This window comes from Leucopleurus acutus, assembly GCF_964270905.1.
Source record: "Leucopleurus acutus genome assembly, chromosome: Y".
Lineage (NCBI taxonomy): Eukaryota > Metazoa > Chordata > Mammalia > Artiodactyla > Delphinidae > Leucopleurus > Leucopleurus acutus.
Window position 1 is genome coordinate 2,413,700 of NC_139164.1, and position 23,457 is coordinate 2,437,156.

Here is a 23,457-nt window from a genome sequence, read left to right on the forward strand (position 1 = left end):
GGGAGCGTGAGATCTGCAGGGGAAAGAAATTCGATGCAACATTTACGAAGGGCCTACAGCTGAATTATGCGAGAGGCTGTCACGGATAAAATGATGAATAAAAGTAGTCGCTGTTCCCTAGAATTCATTATCAGGTAGGGAGAACGACACGAGCATAAACAGCTCTATTATAAGGCATATTGAGATAAATGGTGTTCATTTTGCAGGCTTCAAAGACAACAGATAGAATGCATGTTGCGTAACTGCCACTTGCAATTAAAAAGAAAAAACCCCAAATCATCTTCATTAGTCATGAATAATCCTCTCAACATGGGTGATAAGGGAGCATTTCCTAATTCTTTCTATGTATAGAGTCCTTCAGACAGAGTAGGATAGTGAAGGAAACAAGGAAAGCGTGACTTCTCTCCTGGGAAGGAGGAAAAGAAACCATACAGTTCATGAAATAACAGCATTTCAGCTTTGCTTTGAAGACGCCGAGAATGTTGATGACCGAAGATGGGGAAAGATGTTCCAAGAAGGGGGAACATCATTGGCAATTATTTGCTGTTCATTGAGTTTGAAAATTAGGTAATCAGGAAGCTTAGCAAATGTGGTTTCTACGCCTTTACAGCGTGAAATACAGATTATGTCGGGAGTAAACAGCAAGAAAGGGGAGCGAAATTGACCAGTACAAGATGAAGCCAGTGGCTGAGAGACAGTGATGATGACTATTATTGTTATTATCATATTTGGGGGGCAAATATCAAGGACCTCCACTCTTATCACAATAAAGGCAGAATGTTCTGCCTCATTTTTAATATATCTGATTTATGGTGCATATTTAATCTGAGATCCCAGGGATATGATGACAGGTGCCTACAGTATCTGAACAATATCTTTCTTTTTTTAGATTGGAATGTAGTTGCTTTACAGTGTTGTGTTAGTTTCTGCCGTACAAAGAAGTGAATGAGCTGTACGTATACATATATCCCCTCTAATCTTTGAAACTAGGTGTCCTACAGGCTATGTTCACCTGGTATGGAGAGCCGACCATAAATTGTTATCAAGCTGCAGAAACATTCACACCCCTCTTTCATGTGAACACGCCCGCCTGGAAAAAAAAGTGGTTTTTAACTGATTTTTGAAATTATTTTTCGTATTTAATGCAAGATGGCTGTTAACCTTTCCACTCATGTTTAGACATGTGGAATGTGAGGGTTGGAATGTTGCCAACCAAAGGCCATACAGTTATTGGTATATATTGGAATATTAGTATATGCTTTTTGATTTCAGACACGCGCATACACATTATAGACAGGGACAGATAACATGTATCTGTGTATATGTCTGTATATATAGATAGAGAAACATGCATGCATACTATATGTCTTTGAGAAGTAAACATAGGTACATACATATACTCATAGATGTATATTTGTGTCTATATATACTTGCTGTATATTTGAATAAATGGAAGAATTATATAAAATACCTATTTTTTGTGGAAGTAAGAATAATACAGGGGGTGCTTCCCTAGTAGCGCAGCGGTTGAGAGTCCGCCTGCCGATGCAGGGGACGTGGGTTCGTGCCCCGGTCCGGGAAGATCCCACATGCCGCGGAGCGGCTGGGCCCGTGAGCCATGGCCGCTGAGCCAGCGTGTCCGGAGCCTGTGCTCCGCAACGGAAGAGGCCACAACAGCGAGAGGCCCGCGTACCGCAAAAAAAAAAAAAAAAAAAAAAAAAAAAAGAATAATACAGGGAATTTATCTACTTTCCCCGTAAAAAAAACAAGGAAATAACTAGCTGCAAAAGGGCATCTCTAGCGGCAAGGAACTCTGCTCGGTATTCTATAATAATCTAAATGGGAAAAGAATTTGAAAAAGAATAGATACACGTCTACGTATAACTGAATCACTGTGCTGTGCACCTGAAACTAACACAACACTGTTAACTCTGCTCCAATATAAAATTTTAAAAAAATTGTTTAAAAAAGCATCTCATGTACTTGTAAAGATATGCAAGTAAATTCTTTAAAAAATATTTTGCCTAAGACAGTGTTCAACGTTAGCCAAACAAAAGAAAGACAAAGCTGCATAGCCTGCAAAGACTGGGGAGGATAACTGAGACGAATTCATGTATTTTTAGTGAAACCACACCATGCCCCGTTCCCCTAAATGCTAGTCATAATGCGTGTCACATTTTACAAGCCCGAAAACCTCACTTACGTTTTGGAGACACAATTACTTTTGGACAAAGAGCGTTGCTGAATACAGAATGTTCTTTTCTTTCTGCCGAGCAGAATATAAAGTGATCGCACGCTCTCCAGCCCTGCTGCGTCCGATGTAGTCCATTAACAAAGGATCCCTTTGCGATGCATCATATCCTCCTGATTCTTAAGCGTTCCTGCCAGAAGGATTCGGGCTGAGATAGCCATGCTCTAGTTTGCACCTGACAACTTCACATTTCACATGGGTTTTTATGGAATTTGAGGGAATTAATCAATCCTTAAAAACTCAGCCGAAAGCATTCCATCAGAAAAATTGCTAATATCACTCCCCCTTCCCGTTCACGCATCTTACTTTAAAGCACGTTTAAAGAGCATTAGTTGAAACATAAGGGAAAGACATAATGGGAAATGTCATGAGATAGCCCTAGAAAATACCTCCAGACCAAGATGCACATTATGAATGACAGGATAGTAAACATAAACTACCAAGGATGAAAACAGCAAAACTTTTAGAATCAGTCGTCACTGCTAAAATTCACTGAACGTGGAATATATGACAGAGAGATTGACGAACAGCTTAAGGTGACTTTTACATGGGTTTCCTGATTAGTAGACAAAACAGTATTTATCAAAGTATAATTTTGAAAGTCGATTAAATGGAGTATGTTCCTAACAGTTAGGCAGTGAATTTCTGCTGGGACTGTGTGTTATTGCTTTCATGAGTATGTACCATAACTGTGGAATTACTACAGACTCAAGGTCTTGAAATCACGCCAGGGAGCATTAAAGAACCATAGAGTTAAAAATCTTTAGGCCAAAGATTTATTCAAACATTCTGAATATTGATTTTCTTGGTCACTTTCAATGGCTCTTTTTTTTTTTTTTTTTTTTTTTGCGGTACGCGGGCCTCTCACTGCTGTGGCCTCTCCCGTTGCGGAGCGCAGGCTCAGCGGCCATGGCTCACGGGCCCAGGCGCTCCGCGGCATGTGGGATCTTCCCGGACCGGGGCACGAACCCGTGTCCCCTGCATCAGCAGGCGGGCTCTCAGCCACTGTGCCCCCAGGGAAGCCCAGTGGCACTTTTTTTAAACATGATAAATGCATGTATTATATGTGTGTATTAAATATATTATAAATACATAGATATGAGCATACATCCATACAGTGTTATATGAACTCAGTAGTCTTAATTTAATTCAACAGTTATACACACACAGGCACACACAGGGTGAGATATATATCAATATATATAAAATATATATCTAATCAGATGCCCTCTTTCTGCAGATCTAAATAATTAAATCTTGACTACTACAGATTTGATACAGCAAATCTGAAACACTCTCCTGCATTTTCCAGTATCTTTTCAAGTTCTGTCCTTGGTGTTCTTGATAAAACTTTGCCCATAGTGTTAATTATCATAGAAACCCCTGAAGCTGTGTGGGTCTCAGGCCAGGTTCTAGGGCCTTGTGTTTGTTTCTGTTTTTGTTTGTTTTGCTTTGAGGCATTCTCAACCCTCCTTTGAGGCGTCTGTGAGGTAGACCAGATACTTCCCTGAGCCCTAGGCATCAATCCTACTGTGTCGTTCCGAGGGTCCACAGCTGGCAGAGGAATGGTCCCACGTGGCCAGTCCAGTATTTCTTTCAAGGGATGGCTTGACATTGGGTTCCTCTGTTTGAGAAAAACGGTGAAGCTAGAAAATTGTTCATCCTTTAAATCTTTGTACGTAAAGTATGTTCAGCGTATTCCGTGGTCAGTGAAGAACCCTCACCAAGAGGTTCTTGAAATGGTTGCAGATAACAGGCTATGAGGGTTAAGGGAATTTGGGGTGGCTTATTTATTATTTTTTTAATTTAATTTTTTTGTGTCGAGGTACAGTTGATTTCCAATGCTGTGTCAGTCTCTGCTGTACAGCAAAGTGACTCAGTTACACGCATATAGACATTCTTTTTTTATATATTCTTTTCCACGATGGTTTATTACAGGATACTGAATGTAGTTCCCTGTGCTCTACTATAGGACCTTGTTGTGTATCCATCCTATATATAGTAGTTTGCATCTGCTCACCCCAGCCTCCCACTCCTTCCCTCCCCCATCCCCCTTGGCAACCACAGTTCTGTTCTGTCTGTGAGTCTGTTTGTGTTTTGCAGATCAGTTCATTTGTGTCATATTTTAGATTCCACATGTAAGTGGGGTCATATGCTATTTGTCTCTCTTGGGGGGTTTACTTTTATTTGAACTGATACTTGGATGCTGTGTTGATAGTCCCTTAAATTATTCATCGCAGTACAGTATTTAGAGGAGACAGTGATTGGCAATCCTACGACAGCTACAAGAAACCACTTTAATAGGCTCAAGGGATACCGGGGTTGAGCAATGTGGTGCTTGTTTCTTACTGTGCCGTCGACTCTGCAAGAAAGAAAGCAAGTCATCTGGGGTCTACTGACTGAGAAAGAGAGTTGGCTACAGGGTTGGCATAGGCGGTTGGTAAAATAACCTCCTCATTTACTTCCCTGGGGATGTGGATGTGAGGTGGTGACTTAACCAGAGAAGGAACAGAAAAAATCCAGAGATGTTTCCAGTGACTCATGAGATTTTTTTTTTAAATATTGCAGTGGAAAACTGTTTCGGCCCATTCTTTGTGGCCATTCCTTTTTTTTTTTTTTTTTTTTGAGTATTTATTTATTTATTTGTATTTTTTAAATTTTTGGCTGCGTCTTAATTGCGGCACACGGGATCTTCGTTGTGGTGCGCGGGCTTTTCTCCAGTTGTGGCGTGTGGGTTTTCTCTCTCTAGTTGCGGCCCTCGGGGTCCAGAGCGCGTGGGCTCTGTAGTTTGTGGCACGCGGGCTTCTCTCTCGTTGACGTGCGCGGGCTTAGTTGCCCCGCGGCATGTGGGATCTGAGTTCCCCGACCAGGGATCAAACCGCGCGTCCCCTGCATTGGAAGGTGGATTCTTTACCACTGGACCACCAGGGAAGTCCTGACTCATGAGATTTCGATCATTCTCAAGTGGCAGGGATGCTTGTGGGTTTGGCTGTTGCTATTAGGGGTTCATCTGTGGAAAGAAAGTACGTAAGGAAGTGAGAAGCCCAAGGAAGGTTCCAAGGAAGATGCTGCCAACTGGTTTATTCGTCAATGAACCCAAGCCCTTCCTAGATGACTTTCTTCTTCTATAGAGTCAGGACATCCTGAACCCCCCGAGGATAAGTTTCTCCATGTGTCCCTTATGCCAACCAGCAGAAGCACATACATGGAATTTGGAAGGTGAACTTGAGCAAAGAAGAGACGCAAGAGGGTTAAGGGACCTTTAGACCTTGGGTTGAGGTGTTTGTTCCTTCTTGAGACCTGAGGCAACAGTCCTTCCTTGTATTCAAAAGTACGTTAATGAGAGTGACCCTAAGGGATGGTTATGCACTTCCTCTGGCTTAATCCTTTTGATGTAAACTTATTACTTGGTTCCTCTACCTTCTTAGATATTCAGAAAGATACTTATTACCATGGGAGAATCATTTTCTTTTTAAGTTAATCACGGGATAGAGCAGAACATGGATCTATCCATTTCCAGCAGCTTCTCCAATACGTTGTACTGGAGTGTAACTCTGATGTTATTGGATCTGTAAAGATGTATCAACAGGTCTGTTGCAGGAAGGGGGATCCCTTCCAGGGCCCGAGAGCAGGCTCTTGTCTAACACTAGGAAATGAATCGTCCGAGGAGAGGCACACGTGCTGGCAAAGCAGGAGACTCTATTGGGAAGGGGCGCCCGGCTGGAGAGCAGGAGGGTGAGGGGACCCAGGAGAACTGCTCTGCCATGTGGCTCACGGTCTCGGGTTTTATGGTGATGGGGTTAGTTTCCAGGTTGCCTCTGGCCAATCGTTCTGACTCAGGGTCCTTCCTGATGGTGCGCGCGTCGGTCAGCCAAGGTGGATTCCCCGAGAAGGATTCCGGGAGGTTGGTAGGACCTGTGGACTCCTCTCTCCTTTTGACCTTTCCCAAATTCTTCCAGTTGGTGGTAACTTGCCAATTCCGTGTTCCTTACCAGGACCTCCTGTTCTAAGAGAACTCATGCCAGTCGTTGCTATGGTGCCTGGCCAGGGTGGGCAGTTTTCGCTCAGTGCTGGAAACAGGGGGACCATGGTGAATAAAACTACAAGGAAAGTGCACAGGGAGAAAACTGCTTGAAGCCGAAGTGTTTCCGCTGAGACTCACTGCTTAGTATGAAAGCCTGCATTGAAAAGCAAAGCATCAAAAGTGTGCAAATACGCCGCAGTCCAAGGCAGTATTGAAAGATAAAAGGTTAGACTCAGACACCCAGCCTGTGTGCAGTAGAAAAGATAAACAAAACAAGCTTCCACACAAAAAGCAAAGTGCCCTGAGGCTTTCTGTAAGGAAGAGAGATAAGCCCTTCTTCCCTCCTATATAGATAGCAAATGCCAAGAGCTCGTTTATAAGGACGGGAACAGGCAAGTCAAATAAACAATCCCTTGAACTTATTTACAAAACAGAAAGAGACAGACTTAGAGAACGAACTTCTGGTTACCTGGAGTTGGAGGGGGGGAGGGGGCAGGGATAGATTGGGAGTTTGGGAGTGACATGTACCCACTGCTCTATTAAACATGGAGAACCAACAAGGACCTCCTGTAGAGCACAGGGAACTCTGCTCACTATTCTGTAATAACCTAAACGGGAAAGCATTTGAAAAAGAATAGATACATGTCTGTGTGTAGCCACATGTATCCCTTTGCTGTCCACCTGAAACTAACACAACATGGTTCATCAGCGATACTCCAATTTAAAATAAAAAAATCCCTTTTAGAAAAATATGCAAAAAGGAAATGGGAGGAGGAGAGATAGTGGGAGAAGGAAAAAGAGAGCTACAGCCCCTGATGGACTCACCCCTTCACAGAGAAGGGAAGCCTTTTCTAAAGGAGCTAGTCAACTAGAACGTACTTAGAGAGATGTGAACACATTGTAAGGGTCCGGCTCAGTGACTCCTGCTGAAATCCAGGGCTAATCTCTCCAGGAAGAGCCGCCCACCGGGCATGCTTGGGGGCTTGTGGTGAACTGGAGGACGTGGCCCCCCCACCCCCACCCCAGGAGAGGACCCAGTGATGAGACGGGACTTCCTCAGTCTATAGCCCGGCGCTACGCCTGCTGCGGTTCCCCGGGGCCCAAGCCCCAGTGTGTGCGGTAGAATCCCGGCACCGAGGTGAGCCTGCGGTTCAGGAAGCTGGTGCCAGTTGCATACCTACAGCCCAGGCAGTGCGTCTGTGACATAACATGCATAGTTTATGGCCAGACAAGAAACATTTAAACAGGAAACCGATTTTTCTGCCCTGTGGTCTCCTCCCTCGTCTACTCCGCATTGCATATCTGCATTAGGCATGGACCCAGTCTGCCCTGTCAGCAGGAACATCTGCTCAACCCTAAAGAACACATTCTCCCAGCAGCAGCGAGACGACTCCTGAAAAGACAAGGCTCCTTCTTGATCTCGTAAGGGGCCACGGTGATGCTCAGATCTGGACGGTGAAAACTCAGTAATATGTCATTGAACGCACATCCCTGTTTCTCAAAACACTATATACCTCTGGACTTCTCATGGGCAGAACAGTTCTCAGAGCTTTCTGAGATTCTCTTCCCAGATTATCGTCCTCAAATTTGACTCAAGTAAACATTTCCACTTCTTTCCTAGATGGACTGTTGATTAATTTTTGTTGACCTGTCCTGACCTAGTCCTGGTACCAACTTCAAGCCCACACTCGTAGTCACCTACGAGTGTGCAGATTAGACGTGGGTCTTCCCTTCTTGGGTGTTTGCAAGATGTTCCTGGCACTGGTGATTGACACTCAAGGGAGCCAGGGAGAGAATAACCAAGGGCGGATGCTGTGAGATAAACTGTTTACATGATAACGCTCAGAGATAACCAGGGATGGCAGGGCAAACATGAGTATCACCCTTAAACTGAGGCTAGAAGGGCGTCTGTCCTGAGCCCAGGTTTCGAGGACACAGTTCTGATCCAAGAGATAAAGAACCTGCACCCACTGTAGACCCCACACCGGGTGTCTAGGACCCTCGAAATCTCTGCCCAAGTAGCTTTGCCTGCATCCACTTGCAGGGTCTTTGTGTCTTGTTCCCTGAGCTATAGCCTCAAGGACAGTGCCAGTCCTGTGGGTGGTCACGTGATCCGTCACTGGGTGGAGTATGGATGGATGTGTGTGTGTGTGTTTTTTAATTAATTTTATTTTTGGCTGCGTAGTGTCTTTGTTGCTGCACACCGGCTTTTCTCTAGTTGCGGCGAGCGGGGGCTACTCTTCGTTGTGGCACTCGGGCTCAGTAGTTGTGGCGCATGGGCTCTAGGGTGCGTGGGCTTCAGGAGTTGTGGCTCATGGGTTCTAGAGCACAGGCTCAGTAGTTTTGGCGCACAGGCTTAGTTGAGACTGTGATTAAAAATCTTCCAACAAACAAAAGCCCAGGACCAGATGGCTTCACAGGCGAATTCTATCAAGCATTTAGAGAACAGCTAACACCTATCCTTCTCAAACTCTTCCAAAATATAGCAGAGGGAGGAACACTCCCAAACTCATTCTACGAGGCCACCATCACCCTGATACCAAAACCAGACAAAGATGCCACATAAGAACAAAAATGTTCACATTTTTGAACACAGATGCAAAAATCCTCTTCTAAATACTAGCAAACAGAATCCAACATCACATGAAATGGATCATACACCATGATCAAGTGGGGTTTATCCCAGGGATGCAAGGATTCTTCAATATACGCAAATCAATCAATGTGATACACCATATTAACAAATTGAAGGAGTAAAACCATATGATAATCTCAATAAATGCAGAAAAGGCTTTCAACACCCATTTATGATAAAAAAACTTTCCAGGGCTTCCCTGGTGGCGCAGTATATCCCTGAGAAAGCCATAATTCAAAAAGAGTCATGTACCACAATGTTCATTGCAGTTCTATTTACAATAGCCAGGACATGGAAGCAACCTAAATGTCCATCGACAGATGAATGGATAAAGAAGGTGTGGCACATATATACAATGGAATATTACTCGGCCATAAAAAGAAACGAAACTGAGTTATTTGTAGTGAGGTGGATGGACCTAGAGTCTGTCATACAGAGTGAAGTAAGTCAGAAAGAAAAACAAATACCGTATGCTAACACAGATACATGGAATCTTAAAAAAAAAAAAAGGTTCTGAAGAACCTAGGGGCAGGACGGGAATAAAGACGCAGATGTAGAGAATGGACTTGAGGACACAGGGAGGGGCAAGGGTAAGCTGGGACGAAGTGAGAGAGTGACATGGACATATATACACTACCAAATGTAAAATAGATAGCTCGTGGGAAGCAGCCGCATAGCACAGGGAGATCAGCTCGGTGCTTTGTGACCACCTAGAGGGGTGGTATAGGGAGGGTGGGAGGGAGACGCAAGAGGGAGGGGATATGGGGATATATGTATACGTATAGCTGATTCACTTCGTTATACAGCAGAAACTGACACACCATTGTAAAGCAATTATACTCCAATAAAGATGTTAACAAAAAAAAAAAAAAGAAAGAAACCAGACTCGCAAGGTTACCTACTCTCTCAACCTATGGATGTGACATCCTGAGAAGGTCAGAGTAGAGGTAGGATGCTCAGATCGGTGGTTTCCAGGACTGCGGGGGAGGGGCAGGTCTGACTACGAAGGGTAGAGGTGGAAATTTCTGGGGGTGGGGGTGGGGTATGAAAATATTCTCTATGTTGGTTGTGGAGGTGATTCCTTGAGTCTATGCATTTGTCAACTGTCACAGAACTGTGCACTCAAAAGGATATATTTTGAAGTACGGGCAGTGTATTTGTTTTTAAAAATCTGAAAAATATTTTCTGTGAAAAGGTTTCCTTTTGATGAATGAAACAGAAGATTAGTGAAGAAGTGACCGGTCAGGGAAATCTAATTTTGAACATGTCACACCTGGAAGTTTGTAGATTTTTGTTGAAGTGTTCCACCAGGATGGCGCACCCAGAGCTGCTGATGGGAAACCTTAAAGGGCCTCAGCGGTGCTTTTTGGTGTGTGTGGGGGGTGAAGGTGGAGGGAATGGCTCAGAGGAAATTTAGCCTGACTTCACGGAGGTGAGCAGGAGAGCCTTCTAATATTTCCAGGAAAAACGTGGAATCCAAGTCTAATGGAAGAGACATTTTCTCTGAGTTTCTGTCAACACACTATTAAATCCTAACGTTTTATACTGTAGAAGCCACAGAATTAAACGGGGTGTCTTATGCAGAAAATTATCGGTGAAATGTTCTATTTGCAAGGAGATAGACTTGAAGTGTTCTTGCTGAGGTGGAAATTTCTGAATTGAAATGTCAGTATACCTGGGTGTTTATATCAAAAATCTTCCTGGTTTTTAACCTCTGATAAACCTGTATAAAAATGGGATGGAGGGCTTCCCTGGCGGCGCAGTGGTTGAGAGTCCGCCTGCCGATGCAGGGGACGCGGGTTCGTGCCCCGGTCCGGGAGGATCCCACATGCCGCGGAGCGGCTGGGCCTGTGAGGCATGGCTGCTGAGCCTGTGCTCCGCAACAGGAGGGGCCACAACAGTGAGAGGCCCGCGTACCGCAAAAAAAAAAAAAAAAAAAAAATGCAGACTTCTGGTGTAAACTGATAATCGACACAGCAAAAGGGGAAGAGGGCAATTCACGGTTCAGAAGTACTGGGGAATCCGTGTGTATGACTAAGCTATGGGTGCATAGGGAGTTATCCCCAAAGCAAGAAGGAATGAAGTCTTATTATTATCCTCTTGCCATCAAGTGGTTAAACGTGATCATGGAAAATACTGCATTTTCCTCTTTACGTTTTCCATCTTGAAGGAAAAGTAGAGAGCGCCAGGCATTCAACAAGCTCTCATAATTTGTTCTTTGTCTCCATCTTAGCCACGCATCATGCCGAGAAAAAGACCTTAACATATTCATAATCACCTTCCAAAAAAAATTAAGTAAGTGTCACCAATTATCATGCAACACCATTAAATATTTTCAACAGGGGGAAAAAAATAGAAACCCAAACCTCCTCTGCTTGGGAAATGGATAGCACGCTTCTAAATCGTTTTCCGGTTAACAATTAAAACTGTAATTATAATTCCAGTCGATGAGATGTAAGCCATAAAGACAGCGCATATCAAAACCTCTATGATGTAGTAAATGTAGGATTCCAGGAGCTAGCCACAGCTTAAACCATTCATTAGGAATCAAGAAGGAATGAAATCCAAGGGATTATGTCTTGCACTTGGGGAAGTAGGAACAAGTAAGACAGACTAAGTCAAATAAAATAGCGGGACGGATTCTTACAAATAATAGAAGAACATGAACACAAGGCTCTTCATATCTTCGGCCAAAGGATTTAATTTCTCCCCCAAACCGAGACTGATTCCTCAAAAGTCGAGACGCTGATAGCATTGTACTTTCATTCTGCCACAGTCACTTATACACATGAGTGACGGTGACAATTTTCCCGTTGATATAGATGGAAATCAGGAGCAAGTTGAATCCGGGCTAAAGGCTTCAGGTCTGCAGTAGGTTTTTTGTGTTTGCATCCCAGCTGCTTCTCTAGTCATCCATGTGGACACTCTTTGACCTTTGTATTCTCATAACAAATGAGCATCCTAATTGTACCAGCTCACAAGCTTATCATTAACGGAGGCATGTCTAGACTACGTAGAGTAGCTGACGCATAGCAAGTCAACCAAGGTGAAATTTTACTAAATCGTGATTTTAAAAAATCATATTATTTAATGCTGGTACTCTTTTACCATTTGGAAAGACGTCCTCGGGGTATTAGGTGTCCAGAGGAAGCTGATTTCCATTCAAGGCTGAAAATCCTCACAGCTGAATGGCACGGGATGAGTCAACTATAGTGGAGGGGAGAAATGGAAAATATACAGCCTGGAGAAGAGAGCTGAGCGTGATTTAAAGAGAAGTAAAGAGGCATTGGTGAATGCGGTCCTATATTTTTACTGCGGGAATGAATAGAAGGAAACAGATTTAACATACCGTCTGCCAAGGGCTATATAACCTCCGATTCAGGTGTCAAGAAGAAGTGCATTTTCCTTCCCCCGTTGTGTCTGACAGTGCTGCAAATACACATCTCCAGCCTGAATTTTGCTTTAAGGTATAAATTAAATGACCTATTTTTGAATTTTGTTTCCAATGGAATCACACGGACATAGTATCTCAGGAAATAAGTTCCATAAATAAGCCATGTAAAGTTTCATAGTCAACAAAACTCTGCAGTCAATATTTGACCATTGTGCCGATCTACTTCCAAAAAGGATTTGCAGTCACCAAAAGAAAAAGAAAAAGAAAAATGGATCAAGATCATTACACGTGCATAGCAGAATGAAATAATATCTAATAGTTAAATAACTGTAAGTAATATGTATTTTGGTCATTTTGGCTCATTTCTGTTTTTTTACAGAAAAGATGTTGAGGGATAAATTGGGAGATTGGGACTGACATATACACACTACTATATATAAAACAGATAACTGATAAGGACCTACTGTATAGCACAGGGAACTCTACTCAGTACTCTGTAATGACCTATATGGGGATAGAATCTAAAAAAGAGTGGATATAGGTGTATGTATGACTGATTCACTTTGCTGTACACCTGAAACTAACACAACATTGTAAGTCAACTCTACTCCAATAAAAATTACTACTCCGGGCTTCCCTGGTGGCGCAGTGGTTGAGAGTCCGCCTGCCGATGCAGGGGACATGGGTTCACGCCCCCGTCCAGGAAGATCCCACATGCCGCGGAGAGGCTGGGCCCGTAAGCCATGGCCGCTGAGCCTGTGTGTCTAGAGCCTGTGCTCCGCAGCGGGAGAGGCCACGGCAGTGAGAGGCCCGCGTACTGCAAAAAAAAAATTATTACTCCAATTAAAAAAGAGTTGCATTTTGTTGAAAATAAATTGTACAAAATAAGCCTATGTTGATTGTTGATTATGGCAATTGGAAAATCCTCCCCAGGCTTTTCATGGGGTCCTATGAAAGGGCACGATATCTCAAGACAGGTGACAGAAATGTGAGCCATGGCCCTTGGGAAATAGTCTTGGAAGAGCTGTTCTCATGTTTGCATAACTGGTAAGACCTCTGGGATCTGTGTTACTGCCCTGCTTTCGGGTCCTGGAGCCGTGGGCTGGCCGCTCTCCTGTGCAGGCCAAGCCCCACCCTGTCTTCTGCTCTCTGATCCTCTGATTTCTTCTCCTTCTCCTGATTCACAGTGTCCCTGTCCTGGAGCTCCCAGCTGTCCACAAGTTCCAACACTTCCTCAATTTTCTAGGCAACCAGAAGCAGCAACATTTTTTGATTTTTTTTATAGAAGCAAAAGCAGCAATAATTTTTTGTTGTTTATAAACTTTCATTTCTAATAAAGTGAAGTATGTAAGGACATGGAAGGGAAATGCACTATATACAGAGCAGTGTACGTCCTATATACAAACCTAGTGTCAAGTAAAGCAGATTAAGATAGAAGAATCCTTATTTCCACCCTTCTCACTGCTGGTGTGATGTAAGTTGGTGAAGCCACTATGGAGAACAGTATGGAGTCTCCTTAAAAAAAAACTAAAAATACAGTAACCATATTACCCAGCACTCCCCCTCCTGGTCATATATCTGGAAAAGAGGAAAACTCTAATTTGCAAAGATATATGCACCCTAATGTTCATTGCAGCACTATTTACAGTAGCCAGGACATGGAAACAACCTAAATGTCCATAAACAGATGAATGGATAAAGAAGATGTGATACACACACACACACACACACACACACACACACATACACACAAAATGGAATATTACTGAGCCATAAAAAAGAATGAAATTTTGTCATTTGCAACATTATGGATGGACTTGGAGGGCATTATGCTAAGTGAAATAAGTCAGACAGAGAAAGACAAATACCATATGATATCACTTATATGTGGAATCTAAAAGAAAGTACAAATGAACTTATTTACAAAACAGAAACAGATTCACAGACATAGAAATCAAACTTTTGGTTACGAAAGGGGAAAGAGGGGAGGGGACAAATTAGGAGTTTGGGATTAACGTACACACACTAGTATATATAAAAATAGATAAACAACAAGGTCCTACTGTATAACATGGGGAACTATATTCAATATCCTGTAATAACGTCTAATGGAAAAGAATCTGAAAAAAATATATATACATATATAACTGAATCACTTTGCTGTACACCTGAAACTAACACAATAATGTACATCAACTATAGTTCAAGTTCAAAAAAAAGAATCCTTGTTTCCTGATTGGCCAGAAGATACAGTCAATTTAAATCACCTTTGATACTACAAGTTTGGGTTCTTCAAAAATCAGCATTTAAGCTTTGTCTTTTCTTTGTATGTTGATGAACTAGTTAACCAGCATAGGGGAAGTTGAGAGTTTAACCATAAAGCGTTTTTCCTATGGGAGCATTTACTTTTTACTTGTAAAGGAAACAATGAAAACATCGTAAACATGGGAGAACAACAACGACAACAAGACAACTGGTCATAGTTCTTCAACTCTACTGTCTGATGAATCAGCTAACTGCCAGGCTTTGTGAAGGATAATCTTTCTGTCTGAATCACTTTACCATTTGCTTCTTGTCACACCCTCTTAGATTATACAAGTACCTGTGTTTCTTATTCTAAATTTTTTTGGGTAATCTTCTGGAAAAGAATGGCCTTGCCTAAATCTAGATACAGCATATCGTTTGAGGCTATTTGTTTCTTGCAATTAAAAAAATAAAACCCAAGAAAAATGTCAAGATGGTAAATTTGGTATAGTTAGATAAAACAGATTTTACCTTGAATATGTTATAAATCATTAAATGGAAAAATATTTCAATTAAAATATAACCACACCCACTAGGATGGCTATAATCAGTAAGATGGAAAGTTACAAATGTTTCCAGGTGTGGAGAAATTGGAACTCTTGGATAGCGTTGGTGGAGATGTAAAAGGATTCAGCTTCTGTGAAGAACAGTTTATTCCTCAAAATTTACACGTAACATGAACATATAACCCAGCAATTCCACTCCTATATATATGCCAAAGAAAACTGAACACAGGTGCTCCAACAAAACAGGTACTCCACCGTATAACGTGCACACAAGCATTATTTACAGCAGCCAAAAGGCAGAAACAACCCAAATGTCCATCTGTGGATGACTCAATTAACAAAATGTTGTCCTTGCATAGAATGGAGTATTACTTAGTCACGAGAAGCAATGAAGCACTGATACAGGCTACAACATGGATGGACCTTGAAATGATTATCCTAAGTGAAAGAAGCCAGACAGAAAAGGGAAACATGATATGATTCCATCTGTATGAAATGTCCAGAATGGCAAATCAATACAGACAGAAAGTTAATTCGTGGTTGCCAGCAGTGACGGGGACAGGAGAATGGGGAGTGATGGTAATGAGGAAGGGGTTTCCTTTTGGGGTGAAGAGATTCTAAAACCAGAGAGATGGTGGTTGCACGACACTGTGAATGTACTAAAAAAAAAAACGTTTCGGAGTAATTATTTTCTTTTTTAAATTGAGGTATAGTTGTACAATATTATATAATTTTCGGGTGTACAACATAATGATTCACCTTCTTTAAAGATTCTACTCCATGTATAGTTATTACAAAACAGTGGCTCTGTTCCCTGTGCTGCACAGTATATCCTTGTAGCTTATTTATTTGATACCTACTAGTTTGTACCTCTAACTCTCCTCCTCCTATCCTGCCCCTCCCCCTTCCCTCTCCCCACTGGCAACCACTAGTTTGTTTTCTGTATCTGTGAGTCTGATTCTTTTTTGTTATATTCACTTGTTTGTTGTACTTTTTAGATTCCACATAAAAGTGATGTCATATATTTGTCTTTTACTATCTGGCTCACTTCACTTACTATGATAATCACTAGGTCCATCCACGTTGCTCCAAATGGCATGATTTCATTCTTTTTTATGGCTGAGTAGTATTCCAGTGTATATATGTGCCAGAGCTTCTTTATCCATTCTTTTTTTTTTAAATTAATTAATTTATTTATTTTTGGTTAGGTTGGGTTTTTGTTGCTGCGCGCGGGCTTTCTCTAGTTGCAGTACACGGGCTTCTCATTGCGGTGGCTTCTCTTGCTGCAGAGCACGGCCTCAAGGCACACGGGCTTCAGTGGTTGTGGCACACGGGCTCAGTAGTTGTGGCTCACGGGCTCTAGAGCGCAGGCTCAGTAGCTGTGGCGCACGGGCTTAGTTGCTTCGTGGCATGTGGGATCTTCCCAGACCAGGGCTCGAACCCGTGTCCCTTGCATTGGCAGGCGGATTCTTAACCACTGCACCACCAGGGAAGTCCCTATCCATTCTTTGTTGATGGACACTGAGGTTGCTTCCGTGTCTTGGCTATTGTAAACAGTGCTGCTGTGAACAGTGGGGTCCATGTGACTTTTCAAATTAATGTTTTCATTTTCTTTGGATATAAAACATGTTTGACATTTTGTAACATTAAAACATTTTAAAAACATGTAATAAAAAATGCCGTTGAGTATTTTAGTCCTGTCTCATTGAGCAGACAGTGTAAGTTGAAGTTGAGTGAACTGAGGTAATATTGAAATGTCTGCAAATAGCAGAAAAAAAAATAACAAAAGGGGAAACACAGCAGAGAAGTCTTGTGAGCAATAAAGTTGCTAATTTTAAGTGAATGGAATCACTGCAGTAGAAGTCAGAAAAAATAATATTTGGTGGATAAATTCAGTCTAAGCTCAGAAGGAAGAGTTTGGTCCTGGTCCCAAGAAGATTTCGGCTTTCCGGTCAGCTTTGAATCAGAATCCTGAAACCGTGGATGAATAGCCCATGATGGCAGGATAAATGACAAGCAAATACCTGTGGACACAGGTGCGTCCACAGACACCTGGCACCGCTATTAGAATTCAACCCATGCTTCTCATCTTCCTGCTTTCTGAGAGTCAACGGGGAGGGCTCGTATAGGAAACCACTGATTTTTGCCACGCCAGCCAGACACCCACTGTGGTGTGTTATGGATGTGGCCATTACCATGGCTCTGATGTGAATTCCAATCAAATTCATGATGGAAGATAATTCAGTGCCGGGGATTTGCCCTCCCGCGATATTAAACCAATAGCAACACAGCCCTGCCTGTCAATGCAGTGAAGCGCTGACAGATGACAACTGTGCTGGTCCTTGCCTGCTCCCAAAGTTCTCGTACAAATAGCAGATGGAAATGCTTAGCGCATTGACACGGGATATATTTCGCCTCGGTGCAGCTGACTGTCTGAAATCTTTACACAGAGGGATGTGGCCCTGAAAATCGGTGATCCGGTCCTAAACCAGAAAAGAAAATGAAGATGCAGGAGGCCTAAATGTTAGAAACACAGTTCAAAGAGATGGATCTCCTCTTAGAAAACGATGGATTTCGGTACCTTGCATTAATGTTCAATTCAACCCAATTCATCGGAACAACAACAACAAAAACTTGCTAAATGTATTTTCTGACCATTTCAACATTCATTCCCTCTGTCACGAATGAAATATCATGGTGGATTCGTTTACTATTTATATATTAAAGCTGTTACTGAGAATTTAAAGTGCTATTTATTACCTTGAAATGTATTTAAGATATCTATTTTGTGCTGCCAGAGATGTTACACTAATTTTCTTTTTCACCTGGGAATCAGAGTAATTTGCACTTTCATTTTGCCATCATATTTTCTGTTTTCTGAAGTGCAACATACATTAAAAGTTGCTGTTGCTGTTTGGTTTTGTCTGGTCATCATCTCTACAGAGAGATTTCACAATCTACGGTTATCCTCCCAGAGGTCAAGATTACCTGGGAAAAAGGTAAATCCAAGAGGCAGAGAGTCAAATCACCCTGTGACTCTGACTGTGTAAAGAACTTAACAGAAAAAACAAACAGAAAAAACCATTCTTACAAGTGAAGTTGGTTTTTCTGGTTCAGAGTTTTCCACCCCCCAAAGGTTTGGTGTGAAATGCTGTTAAAACATCATGAATTGAACAGGATTTGGAAGAAAACTTTGCTATAAACATGCTGTCAGTGGACAGTTTCATGAGTCACAAACCGGATTCGGATATGGAAGTCATTTAAAAAGCCAGTTTTCCTTATAAAGACTGAATTTTCCATATAAGTTGATCTAGGTTAAATTTCACTAAAGTAGCAAATAAATATAAAAGTTAAGGTAGACATTTAGAAAACAGTGCTTTGTGGGGACGCAGAAGGCATCATAGGGCACTGAATCCCAGACTTTGGTTCCACAGGAATAGCCCAAAGTTTTTGCAGAGAATTTCTCCTAAATGTAATCCATGTAATGGGTCTGTAACATATATGCTTGCCATTAGAAAAGCAAAACCTTGCACTCAGATTCTTATAAATAATTTTCTTTGTGTCTTTACCCTGCCACGCGTGATTCTCTAGGGAAAATACATTGTCACAACGATTTCATAATTTGTCATTTACCATGGAATCTACTTTCTTTTATTATTACGGGTTTGTCGTTTAAAACGACTAGATTTTAGATATTAATTGTAAAAATGCTAAGATGAATTCGTTCTGTTTTGTACTTTAAAACCTTTTATTTGCTTAATCATGAGGATAAATCCGTTCATTTTCTAAAAAATAATTGTGCCTTTACATCGTTTTCCAAGAGCTTCATACAGCCAAGCAGTTTGGATCATTCAGCAATTTCTTGATAATTAATGACGACACATCGAACCTGGTTATTGCCCTGTTCGGTAATGTGTTGGTATGCATGTTCTTAATGAACTAATTTCATAGGCAGTTGCATTTGGAAGCAGAAATAGAAACAAAATAACCAACTCAATATTTCACTAACTAAAGTATGTTCCTCAGAGATAATACACAATTATTGTACCTATTAAAATATATTAGAGTCTTGAAAGAGATAAGGAATTTATGAATTTTAAAATGTGGTTAATTTTCCGTTTGTACCCCAGCAAAACGTGTAACTTGCATTTTTCTACGGGTACTTGAGATCTTCAACTGCTGGTTTATACCCAGATCTGTGTATTGCCCAAAGATTCCATTTCTAGAAGGAGCGTGTGTGTGTGTGTGTGTGTGTGTGTGTGTGTGTGTGTGTGTGTGTGTGTGTGTGAGATTTAGATTCCATGGACCATATTTTCTCCCAGGCGTCTTACATTTTGATCAGCTAAACTTCCCCACCACTTATTTGCATAATAAGATGTGATTGGAAAATGGGAGGAAGGGCTGGGTTCATCAGTTTGTATCGTTATGTACAGGAAGACCAATGGGTTTATGTTTTCAAAGGAGCAAATGAATATCAAGGGCAAATGGAAATGTTCTTTGGCTTAATCATGTGTTGTTTGTTTCTCTACATAAATACATCTCTGTCCTTTCATGTAGGGAATAGGATGAGAGGCCATTTCTTTCTTTCAGTTATAGGTAAAATGATAGAGAACGGTAACCTCTGCTTTTTCAGTACGCCATACAGATGGTCTGATATTCCCTCTGTCCCCTAGAACCTGTGATTGGCTTTGTTCCCTGGTCAGAGGAATTCTGGGAAATTGGAACCTTACCCTGTGTGCACTTCACTGTTGTCGCCCCCTCTAATTTGTGCATCCAGTGCATTCACTGTGTTTTTCATCGTTTATTGGAGTTGGATAAGCTTTTAATATCCCATGCCAATATACACTGTCAGGTCACTGTAATAACATCAATACAGTATTGACAAAAGGACAGGCAGAGCGATCGATAAAAGTGAAACAAAGAAAGGCAATAAGAAATAGATTCTAAAACATTTCAGAATGGAACTCAGGATACTGCTTGCAGTTCAGTAAGGTGACATAAAACTGGATTAGTTAATACATGGGGTTTGTAGCACAGACTCTACGGCAAGAAGCTTAAATTGGATCTCCATTTCAGGCATACACAGAATTAATTTGCAGGTGACATGAGAGACTTCAATTTAAGACACGAAGGCTATTGAAGAAAGAAGTGATAGTTAGACACAGGGAAATTGAGAGTTGAAACATTGTTATTACTATTTAAGTAGTTCTAAAAGAGGAGGTGGGTGAGCTTAGTATACCAACTGTGCAGCAAAAGATCACATAAGAATCATCAGTAGATTTGCGGGGAAATAATTTGCTGAGAGCTATGAGTATCGCAGATGTACACGGAGGTTTTCCTCAGTAAACAAACAGGGATGAGAAACCCCCAAAGATAAGGAGCCCAAGTAGGAAATTCATAGGAATTCAACTCCACATGGCGAGAAAATCGGTGAAAAGGAGATCAGACAGGAATGTTGGTTGTGCTGTGGCGTGGAAGTGTAACATAGTTGATGAAGTAACGGTTGAATGATTGATGGTCTAGCTCCCTATTGGGATTAGGATGTCACATCAGTCAGCGTAGTAGCATTATGCCAGGGGACACCAAAGGATTCCATCTGTTTTGGGGTAAAATGTAAGGAATAGGCAGGAAAAATACCCCAAACGCTGCACTGATCCTGATTTTGTAAAGCAATAACAATCCCTATACATGCATATTGTTATAACGTTATATATGGAGAACGCACATGCATGTAAATATATATGTGTGTATATCAGTATGTGTTTGAGTACATATTTGAGTGTCTATATGTATATATACTGTATAACAGTTGTATATATACTGTATAACTGTATAACAGTTGAAATTGTATTAAGTAATACCCGGCTATTGCATTCATTAGCTTTTTAGTTGGTGAGGTTTCTTTCGTTTGCTCCACATGTCTGGACAGTGGTGGCCAGTCCTTAGGTTGGACTCCCCTGGCTCCTAATTAAGGAGAAGGGCCAAAGACCCACTTCTGTGAGTCACCCATGACCATGGGTCACCAACGGCCAAGGGCAATGAACAGGGTCTGATTAAGTGTGAGGTCACCTGACTCCCAGATTATACTTGAGATGATTGAAAGGGAGGAAGTTTGCACTTTCCTTTTTGGGGGCACCAGGAGCTGGGGTTTGATTTACCCTCCAACAGAAATAGTTAGGGAGGTCAAGTCTGCATCATTTCTTAGGATCAAGAGAAAGGTGGCAGGATATTGGAGAACATTCCATGCTTGCCTTGCGTCCCCAAGTTGTAACTTTTTTTTTTTTTTAATGTGGACCATTTTTAAACTCTTTATTGAATTTTTACAACATTGCTTCTGTTTTATGTTTCGGTCCCTTGGCCGCGAGGCATGTGGGATCTTGGCTGTCCCATCAGAGATCAAACCCGCACCCCCTGCATTGGAAGGCGAATTTTCAACCGCTGGACCGCCACGGAAGTCCCCCCAGGTTGTAACTTATTAATATTATCTTTGGGGGAACAAAAGAGCGTTTCGAGACATTCCTTCACAGATAAACAAAAGATCACCCATGCTGAGGGGCCAGAAACCTGATTGGTAGGTGAGAATTCCCAAGTGTCTCTTGACAAATCTGGTAAGTTTTGTTCAGCAAAATGCAGGGGGTGTGGCAAACAATGAAGAAGTTCCTTCTGAAAATGACATTCCACTAAGAAAACCAGCATTTTCCAGGAAAAGAGCTTGCTTTAGTGCTCGGGTTTTCATTAAGAGAGAACTGTAAATGTATTTCTTGTTCTTATATTGGAGACTGTTTTATGTGTCTCATCTTGCTTCAGTTTACATGAAGAAGTAATGAAAAGGTTTAAAATTTGAACATAGTGAATTAAAAGACATCTGAACTGTGTGGCTGCTGACGTTTGGCCTTTAAATTCTGATTCCCAGCAATTCAACCTTCATTATCTGACCCTGTTCTAACGGATTAAAAAATTAAATATAATTGTATAAAAAGTTTATAACATTAAAATACTTAGAAAATATCAGATTATTAAGAAACGTTTCATATTTTCAGAAAGCTGGTTTTCTCCTAAAATGTACAAATTTATTAAAAGTAGAAGATACAGTACAAATTCTAGTTAACAAATTTTAAAAATGAGCTTTACAACTTGACATTTACATTGTGGCTAAAATAAGGAATGATAATCAAAGTTCCAATGTAAGTTATAGAACTACATATATATGTATATGGTACATTAAATATATGCATTATCTATATATACTATACATGTAACATATGTTATATATTATATACTATATATACTATAATTAACATATACCATATATTAAACATATACTATACATAGTAGACAATAAAAATAGTATATATAGTATACACTATATAAAAATATAGTTTTACACATGCTATATATAAGATATACATTTAGGGCTAAATATTTATCATTTAAAAAAATATTCAAGTCCTATTTTATAGATCTAGTTTTATACATACTGTGTGTAAGCTCTGTATGTACATGTGTAAGGTATCCATATATGTAACTACATATATATGTCTATACAGTATGTTATATGCATTATACAGTTATGTATATTATACATATGTAACATATAATATACATTTTATATTGTGCCCGTATACAATATATACATAAAATATATACTGTATAAAGTATATTAAAATAGTTTAAAAAAATCAAATGTATATAGTTTCATATATACTATATATAAGATATACATACATGAGATATATATATATAATTATAGAACTGTATATATAAAATGACTTTAAAATATTGTTCAGTGTCGTCACATGCTTCTCAGGGACTGTGTGTGGCTTTGGTAAGTACCATGCTAATTTATGAGGATTCCTGGAACCACAGGTGGGAAAATGAAGGGAGTTGGTGCGTGCTGGGCTGTGCTGGGAAATGATACTTTTTATTCAATCATCTTGTGCATTAGGGGTTGGCAACCTTTTTCTGTAAAGAGCTTGATAGTAAATATTTTAGGCTTCCCAGGGTAGGAGGCGAAATTTGGATGGATATTCTGTAGGTGCTTATATAACCATTTACAGTGTTGCCATGGACACACGTAAAAGCCATTTCTAGTAAGAGCTCAGGGACCCTTGTTCTGCATTCCATCCAAGAGTAAGCGATTGAGAAATTAGCGTGTTGTTTTCCACTCATCTAAGCACTTCTGTAGCTCAAATCCTCCCACACCTCAGAGCAGTGTCCTTCCTACAGACAGCAAGGCTATAACCCACAGATCGCTGGGGTATTTGATTTCCGGAACATACGTCAGTACTTTTGGGGGGCACGAAAGGTATTGGTGGGGGGCACAGATTTCTGGGTTGCAGTTAC